General features: G+C 33.8%; 1 protein-coding gene across 1 annotated transcript in view; it reads right to left on the minus strand.

The window, feature by feature from the left end:
* LOC140141212 (major cold shock protein-like) overlaps nt 1–7,444 on the minus strand; it is a 62,588-nt gene extending 55,144 nt beyond the window's left edge. Inside the window, exon 1 of the mRNA XM_072163011.1 lies at nt 7,361–7,444. The gene's annotated coding sequence lies outside the window, so the exon portion shown is untranslated. The remainder of the gene's footprint in view (nt 1–7,360) is intronic.
* Between the last annotated feature and the right edge of the window lie 1,859 nt (nt 7,445–9,303).

Consider the following 9,303-nt stretch of genomic DNA (forward strand, 5'->3'; position numbering starts at 1 on the left):
GTAATAAATAAAGAATAATTAAGGACATAAAGAAAGAATTTTGCCCTAATGAATTTTTAAAAAGAGCAGAAGCAAGAAACTGAGTTTCACAATACAATCATTTTATAGTTCGAAATGTGTGCTGCCGACAGAGTATGCGTCCCTTTGTGTGGTTCAGTTCATGGACTTAAAGACCCGATTTAACAAGAATGTTAAAATTATGTTACGCCAATCAAACATTGTTTAGGCCTAATATAGAAACTAGTAGGCCTACATACCACATATTGTTATTGAAACCCGTAAGGAGAACAGCAACCCTTCACAAAAGAGATGCTTAATTTTAGTGGTTACCTAGGATACCAACACCAGTGACATGCGCAAAGGGGACAGGGGGATGTGCCCTTCCCCCTTTTTTTGTCAAAAAGTTCGGGGAAATAATGCACCCAATCGGGGAATTTTAAAACCGTCAGAGAATCGAGACCCCTGAACCAGACTTTGAAAACTTGCGTACGTTACTGCCAAACACACGCCTTGGTGGTGGGCCTATATTAGGGCCTATACATGTAAAACATCATCTAGATGACTTGGAATAAATGCAGATAAAGCAAATATAATGAAACCTTTAGAACAATAAACACCTATACAAGCCTAACACAACTCTAAAAACCCTAACATGGAATTCCAGACTTTTTGGCAGTCAATTGAAAAATTCCAACTTATTTGTGTAATTTTAGATACCCTCTATAGAGGGCGATGGAATTCCAGATTTTTTTTGTTAAGTCAATTGAAAATTCCAACTTTTTTTTGATAATTTTAAAAACCCTCTATACCCCTCCATGGAATTCCAGACTTTTTTGCTAGTCAATTGAAAAATTCCAACTTTTTATTTGAGTATTTTTAGAAACCCTCTATAGAGGGCGATGGAATTCCAGATTTTTTTTTGTAAGTCAATTGAAAATTCCAACTTTTTTTTGACAATTTTTAAAAACCCTCTATACCCTCCATGGATTTCCAGATTTTACATGCACTAAACAGGGCCGGAAATCCAGGTTTTTTCCTCAAGTATGCTTTGGAATTCCAGACATTTTAGAAAAAACAAATTTTGCCCTCTATAGGGGGGTGCATGTTTTATCTGGAATAGCCCAATGTAGTCAAAGGTATGTGTGACTGTCGGCAAATTAGGAGAGCCATATAAAAGATTAATGTGTCACGAAATTGTGTTGTTGTAACGTACTAGACCTACTGTTAATGGTATAGTAGTTACTAGTTAAAAATTTTATTTGAAAATATTTTTGACCCTTACCCCCCCATGGAGTCTTAGAACTAAATTTAAAGATAACATTGTATAAAACAAAAGAAAAATGTTACTTGGTATGTCAGTTGCTGTTGTTGCTATAAACCCCAGATAAGGTTGAAACAACTGGTAAAAAGGACTTTAATATTATAAATCCACGAAATTATCACATTCTCATTATGTTTAAACCATATTTAGATTATTGGTGAGGTATTTCAGATAAAGTCAATCAATGAGTCCAGTGGTGACTATAGGCCTAAATAAGAAGTAGATATGATTATTATACATGGAAACCCCCTAGCCTACTCCAGAGTAGTGACCAACTGAAATATAATATGTTTTATTTGGTTTCAATAATCGATTTATCCATTGTTTAGGAAGAGCAGAGATTGTAAAAGACAGATAACCACCACCAAGAAATTAATGCCCATGATAACCATTTTGCGGCCCAACTTTGCACATTTTTCATGCATTAAACCATATGGCAGGGGAGGGGTCACTGGCAGTTTTCTAAGTGAAAATTACTTAAATAAATGATAACCAATGGTTATCATGGGTCAATGAACTATTCTTGGTATGTTATTTGCAAATCACAAGCCAATAAAGGATTTTTTATACTGTGAAAGTGCTATGTAATTATTTTTATCGAAAATAGCGAACTTTTAAGGTTTGCAATTTGGGATCCCCAAAATTTGGCATGTGCAAGGAGGGGCAAAGATTTGGCAGGCCGAGAGGGGGGGGGAAGCGATTTTTGGCGGGCCGAGAGGGGGGGGCAAGCGATTTTGGCGAGCCGTTTGGAAATTTTACCCCGGGGGCTCATAATATTGCACAGCCCTTACTGATATTCACCTGAATATCATGAATCGATAAGGCTATCGAGAGCTACTCTCTCGGTTAAGACCAACCGTCTGACTCCAGTCTAGGATCTGACTGCTCTTCTTGAGTTTGGGACCTCTATTTATGTGTTTTTGGAGGCTGCCACGTCAGCAGAAATGTTGGTTACGAAACCATTACTCAGCATAAATTATGGTTATGAAATTTGATGACGTGGAGCTTACAGATTAAGTACGTTCAAAACAATTTAATACATTTTCATAATTATCATTAACGTGTCATTTAGTGCCAGGGGGAACTAATATTTACCAAATTGTGAATATTCGTCCTTCATAACAAGTTATATACATTCATGAATAGACCGATTCCTGATAACACACGTGGATTATCTTGTTAAATTGTATGAACCAGTAATCTTAACACACATTAACATGGCTTATCCGTTTGTTAAACCATTGCCGTGACGTCACTCTATTCAATTTACTGTTGATTATTATCTACGAATCAACACTTTTCTGAACGAATCCTCGGTTAAGTGTGGATTTGTAAGTACGAATCCACCGAATCTACCGGGGATTGAACCCGGGTCGCACGCGTGAGAGGTGTCAATGCTGACCACTACACTATTGCTACCTTGTCGATGATTCACGTAACAATGCTTAGTTAAGTCTGCCATTGACGTATCGTAGTAAAATCATGGAATATTTTGTTTTTTTAACACAAATCATGAAAGGTTTGTCTTTACCATGTTTTTATTACACTGAATTTGGCAGTGAATGCTTTATTGAATTCACCAATTAATTTAATTTACCAAAAAAACCAAAAAAACCCACGGAATCGAACCCGCAACATGATAAAAGAATACATTTACATAGGTCTAACACAGAAAATCTAAACATCCAGCGCCTTAGCCCGTTAGACCACGGAGGAATTCGATGACTCAACAAGTGGTTTTAAAGGTGTTAAAATAACAAGTGAGGTAATATAAATCGATTCAATGCCGCATTAGTGCATGTTCTTAATAATATACAAATATAATGCTGGAAGTGAATGAAATATTTTAAATGAAGACTAAATATTATTAGAAGTGCTTTTAAAAAGTAAATTACAAACATATACAATGAATACAATAAATATATATACACAATGAATATGCCTAAATTTAAAAAATGCATAAAAGAAATAATAATAATTTTCAATAGATAAATAATAGATCAATAAATAAATATATGAATAAAAGCTTATTATGAAAAGATGAATAAATAAATAGTTAAATAAATATATAGATAAATGAATAAAAAAGAATGAAAGAAAGAAAGAAAGAAAGAAAGAGAGAAGGAAAGAAAGAAAGAAAGAAAGAAAGAAAGAAAGAAGAAAGAAAGTGAAAAAGAAAGAAAGAAAAAAGAAAGAAAGAAAGAAAAATAAGTAATAAAAATGTATCCACTCTCTGTGCGTAGTCATGCAATAAATATTCATGCATTAAATGAAATAATAATAATAATTTCAAATAAATAAAAAATAGATCAATATTAAAAAAATATATGAAAAGATGAATAAATAAATAATTAAATTAATGAGAAAAATGAATATATAAAGAAAAAAAGAAAGAAACAGAGAATAAATAAATAAATAAATAATAAAAAAATAAATAAAAAATAAAAAATAAAAAATAAATAAATAAATAAATAAATAAATAAATAAATAAATAAATAAATAAATAAATAAATAAATAAATAAATAAATAAATAAATAAATAAATAAATAAATAAATAAATAAATAAATAAAAAATAAAAATAAAAAATAAATAATAAATAATGTATCCACTCTCTGGACCTAGTCATGCAATAAATATTCATGCAATAAATGATATAATAATAATAATTTCAAATAAATAAAATAATAATAGATCAATAAAAAAATAAGTGAATAAAAAATAATGAAAAGATGAATAAATAAATACTTAAATAAATGAATAAAGAGAGAAAGAGAGAAAGAAAGAAAGAAAGAAAGAAAGAAAGAAAGAAAGAAAGAAAGAAAGAAAGAAAGAAAAAGAAAGAAAGAAAGAAAGAAAGAAAGAAAGAAAGAAAGAAAGAAAGAAAGAAAGAAAGAAAGAAAGAAATTGAAATAAATAAATAAATAAATAATTTAAAAATGTATCCACTCTCTGGGCCTATTTATATTTGGGGCAATGGTTTAAGTCAGAGAATACACTCGAAAGTATTGATTCGTAGATCCCAATCCACTCGCTATCGCTCGTGGATTCGGATCTACGAATCAATACTTTCGAGTGTATTCTCCTTAACATCGATTTACTATAATAATAGCCTTTGCACGGAAACTCTGGTAGAAACTATGTACCTATTGTTAGGTATTTTTTAACCAAAGTTGTAAACATCTATTTCCGTGAGAAAATACATGATTTAAATGAAAATAACTTGATTTGTTTGTTTGTTTGTTTGTTTGTTTTATTTCTTCTTTTGCCTGGGTTACTCATTCAGTGGATGTTTTAAGGTATCCTCTGTTCTTCCATGAGGCCCAGGAGACTGAAGAATTTGTTGGCCTTATTTGTTTTATGATAAATTATGATAAATTTAACGAACTGGCAATGAACTTCCCGTTACAATAGATTTATGACACGAATAAAAGTATAATGGCCGAATTACAGGCAAAATGCAAAATTTGTGACGATATAAAACAAAAAATAAAATTAAAAATAAAAACCACAAAAGATCAAATATTTTTAATTAAAAGAAAAAGTACATAGGCCTACATAATCGTGGCGGAATAATAGATTTATGACACAAATGAAAGTACAATGGCCGAGTTGCACTCAAAATGCCAAATTTGCGTTGTTATTTTACATACAAATAGCTCTGTATACTATTATATAATTTTGGAAACGTAAGCTCAGCGCTTGGTAAAAATCAAATATTGTATTCATTGTATATATTTTTTACTTTGTAAAATGGTTTCATTATTTTCGAATGTCGTTCATTTCTTTTATACCCGAATAGTATACTTCTATGTGAACGCATAGAACGCAGCCTAAGGCTACGATCTCATAGAAGTATACTATTCGGGTATACGGTGCACGTTTTGCAGGTGTACGCGTATAGCTTAAATCGAGCAAGGTAATTTCATAGTACCGGGTCACATAAGAGGGCACTATTCGAAAAGGCCGTATACCTGCGTATAGTAGTATAGTGGGAATCGTGCGTGTTCGATTTTAGTGCAGCGTATACCGTCCTAATTTTAATCTAATGTTGCACATTAGGCTGAGTTCACATAGAAGTATACGGTATACGGTATTCGCTATACGAAATACGCTCATTCGATCAGGCTGAGTTCATATAGGGTATACTATGTGAACTCAGCCTGATCGAATGAGCGTATTTCGTATAGCGAATAGCGAGTATGTCAGTTTACCCATTTTCTTCGTCTTATCAAATGCTTGTAACTTTACTTCTTGAGGTCACATTGCATTCAATGAGGTGTCATAATGTGCAGAATTAGATAGTGCATCTATTAAAAAATGGAATTTGCCCACATATGGTTTAGGTTTTTAAAATTTGGACGGTATACGCTGCACTAAAATCGAACACGCGCGATTCCCACTATACTATACTATACGCAGGTATACGGCCTTTTCGAATAGCTCTTATGTGACCCGGTACTATGAAATTACCTTGCTCGATTTAATCTATACGCGTGCACCTGCAAAACGTGCATCGTATACCCGAATAGTATACTTCTATGCGATCGTAGCCTTATGTGACCCGGTACTATGAAATTGCCTTGCTCGATTGAACTATATACGCGTGCACCTGTAAAACGTGCACCGTATACCCGAATAGTATACTTCTATGTGAACGCAGCCTTATGACACCTCATTGAATGCAATGTGACCTCAAGAAGTAATGTTATAAGCATTTGATTAGACCAAGAAAATTGGTAAACTGACTTATCATGCCTATACTCGCTAATCGCTATACGAAATACGCTCATTCGATCAGGCTGAGTTCACATAGTATACTCCTATATGAACTCAGCCTGATCGAATGAGCGTATTTCGTATAGCGAATACCGTATACCACTGTGACCGTATACCGTATACTTCTATGTGATCGCAGCCTAACAGTCACATAGTCATAAATATATGACCAAAAGATAAATGTCTGACTATTATTGAGGACTGAGTTCCGCAGCTCTACATTAAACCGTACTTCAGAAGAACCAAAGCTTAGGCAAACCAAACAGCCATTTTCTGGGCTGCCTTTTATTCCAAGAAGAGAAATGCCTTGGGTTGTAAATAAAAAAAAGTAAGAAAGTAAGAAACATAATAAAACAAAAAGGCGTAAATAACCAAGAAAACCAAAGTAATTGCATGTACAGCAAATGAAATCCCATCCCACATGTATCCACCAATTAATTACCCTTAACCAAATCCATTGCCCAAATGCCCACCGGTAAAGCTCATTTTCTAAAGTTATTTTATAAAGTTTTCATTGATAAATGTTTGAAATTCATGTACATGGTACGTGTCCTTTTCAATCTTGAAGTAGCCAAACCTCCTCCGTGGACAGAGTGAAAAACGGGTACATTTCATAAGGGATGAGGTATGAACGTTTGGACAGTATTTATTGTGGGACATTAGAGCACATCAGACATATAGAATTGCATTCTGAATACGAAGAATAACCTTCTGATATCAAATAATTTTGATTTCTTGAAATTCGCAATGTAATACACATTTAATGGCAAATGATTGAAAATCGATATTTTTGATATGTAACAGTACTCGAAGTAAACTTTATAAATCTGATGGTTTGTACTTAAAGTGTATGTAGGTGGGATGAAAAGCCGACGATCTATTGAAAATTTTGACCCTTCGTATTGAAGATATGGATATTTTTCCCCAAAACACCAAAATAAATTAGGTCTTGTTGGGAAAAAACCATATCTTCAATATGAAAGGTCAAACTTTTCAATTGATCGTCGGCTTTTCCTCCCAGCTAAATACACTTTAAGAATATATAATGTATATGAGATTTATCAAATTTACTTCGAGGACTGTTATATTTTAAATATGTGAAAAATATCAAATTTTAATAATTTGTCATAAAATTTGTATTATATCGCGAATTTCAAAAAATTAAAATTATTTGATATCAGAAAAACAAATCAAAATTTATGTTCATAAGACAAGACAAGTTTACATCTTCTAATAAATGTCATGTATTATGTAGACTTACCCAACTGCTATCTATCAGTGGCTATTATAGGCTATATCTAATGGACACGACGAGTAATATGTCCTTCTTGCTTGAGGTCCTGCGTGAAAGTGTTTCCCAGAGACACAGAGAACCTATTCTCATGCTATTCTTGAGAGGGCACTCAATTCACGTGGTTTCTTTTCCAACGCTAAAAGATAACGAATTTTGGTGGTTTGCAAGTGAAAAGTGTCCGCACTATCGATTGATTACGTAACTGTTATGAATAATTTATTAGGTTTTTCAATGCAATCGCATTATATGTATTGTTAAAGTACTTGGAATAGCAATCCGGTGAGTTCACTGAACTACGCCCTAATACTGATGGAGTTTTAATGGCGTTTAATGGCGCCAATCCTCTCCATACACAGATGAACAAATACAATAGATGAAGGTCAGCACGTATGACCTCCTGCGTGACATGTTATATGAGATGTACAAAAACCTGAATATCATAAAGATCAGTATTCGTTTGTGCATATGGACTGCACATATACGATGCTAAATATTACTCATTATATATTATGACAAATATTGGTATTATGACAATACGGTATATACATTGTATATAAAACGACTAATAGATCCTACTATCATGGCGTCAGGTCAATGGTTCATCATATCCCGTATGTTTCTTAAAATTCATTCATATTTGAGACAACTTGCTGTGCCCATTTTATACGTGCACAGGTAGATCCGTGTTCTTTTTAATTTTAATTTCTTTTTACATAGCAGTCAATTTATACGCCACTTTTGGACTAAGTACTGATTATTCATAAGCTAGATTACAGACAGTTTGCTAACAATAGAAAAGGATCATTATGTCTATATATGGTAATAATAGACAAGTGGCTGGTCACTGCATATCATGTTGACGGGATATGGTTGAATGGACAGTAAGCATGGTTAAAGTAAAGCTAAGTAAATATCAGTCTTTTCAACTCCATAGTCCATTCATGGTCTATTCATTCATTTGGCAGAATTCTCAAGGCTGTTCATTCAATACGAATACTATATACAGCTATGCTCTTAATGCTATTTGAAAGTTTTGAATAAATAAGGTTTTAGTTTGTGACATTTCCTCATACAGTACTTACAGGGGCTATTTTAGGCGGAAAAAGTCACTGCACGTTGGTAAGTGTAGTGGGCATCGGAGAGTGGGTCAAGCCGGGTCGAGGAGGTAGTCCCCCCCCCCCAGGACCGGATTTAAGAAAAAGAGCCCTGTCAGCAAAGTACCATGTGTGCCCTCGGACGCGGAACTAGGATTTCAAGCTTTTGACTTTTGTCAAAATGCGCGAGTAACCAGCGGCGGCGGAACGATTAGGAGCGGCGGATGTGTCAGCCATCGCGTATCGCTTGCGCATCCTAGGGGTGTCTGAGGGGGATGTGCACCGTTAGCAAAATAAAGGCCCGATTGAAGCCATTTGGAGGACCATTTTGGTACTAACGTTATAAAGCCGACAATTGGTGAAATGAATGCTGAGTAAACAGTCAGCCGCCTGGACAACCAATTCTTTAGAAATGCTTAGTCGCGCTAAAGTCGATCGATACATGTAAAAATCAGCACAATTCAGAGATACACCTTTTTGCTATGAAATTAATTTTCTCGGTCAAATATAAAGCAATATTTTTTTTCCTTCAGTAATGTCAGTTAAAAACTTGGTGCTTGGATATACATTTTTTTTTAAATCCTGGTGCTAAAATTAAGCATCAAATTGTGTCTTTTAGTGTGATATTTTTGATTTTTATAGGCCTTGAATTCGCCTGCGAGCTTTTTACGGAATTCATGTTTTAGCGTCTCAAACTAATATAGTTTGCTAAAGAAAGATATTTCCCACCTCTGTAAAGCACATCGTGTGGGTCTATATCCGGGGTCTATATGTTATAGTTTTGTCAGAATTTCCGTTTTGTTTTACCCTTTTTCC

This window comes from Amphiura filiformis, chromosome 19 (assembly GCF_039555335.1).
Source record: "Amphiura filiformis chromosome 19, Afil_fr2py, whole genome shotgun sequence".
Classification (NCBI taxonomy): domain Eukaryota; kingdom Metazoa; phylum Echinodermata; class Ophiuroidea; order Amphilepidida; family Amphiuridae; genus Amphiura; species Amphiura filiformis.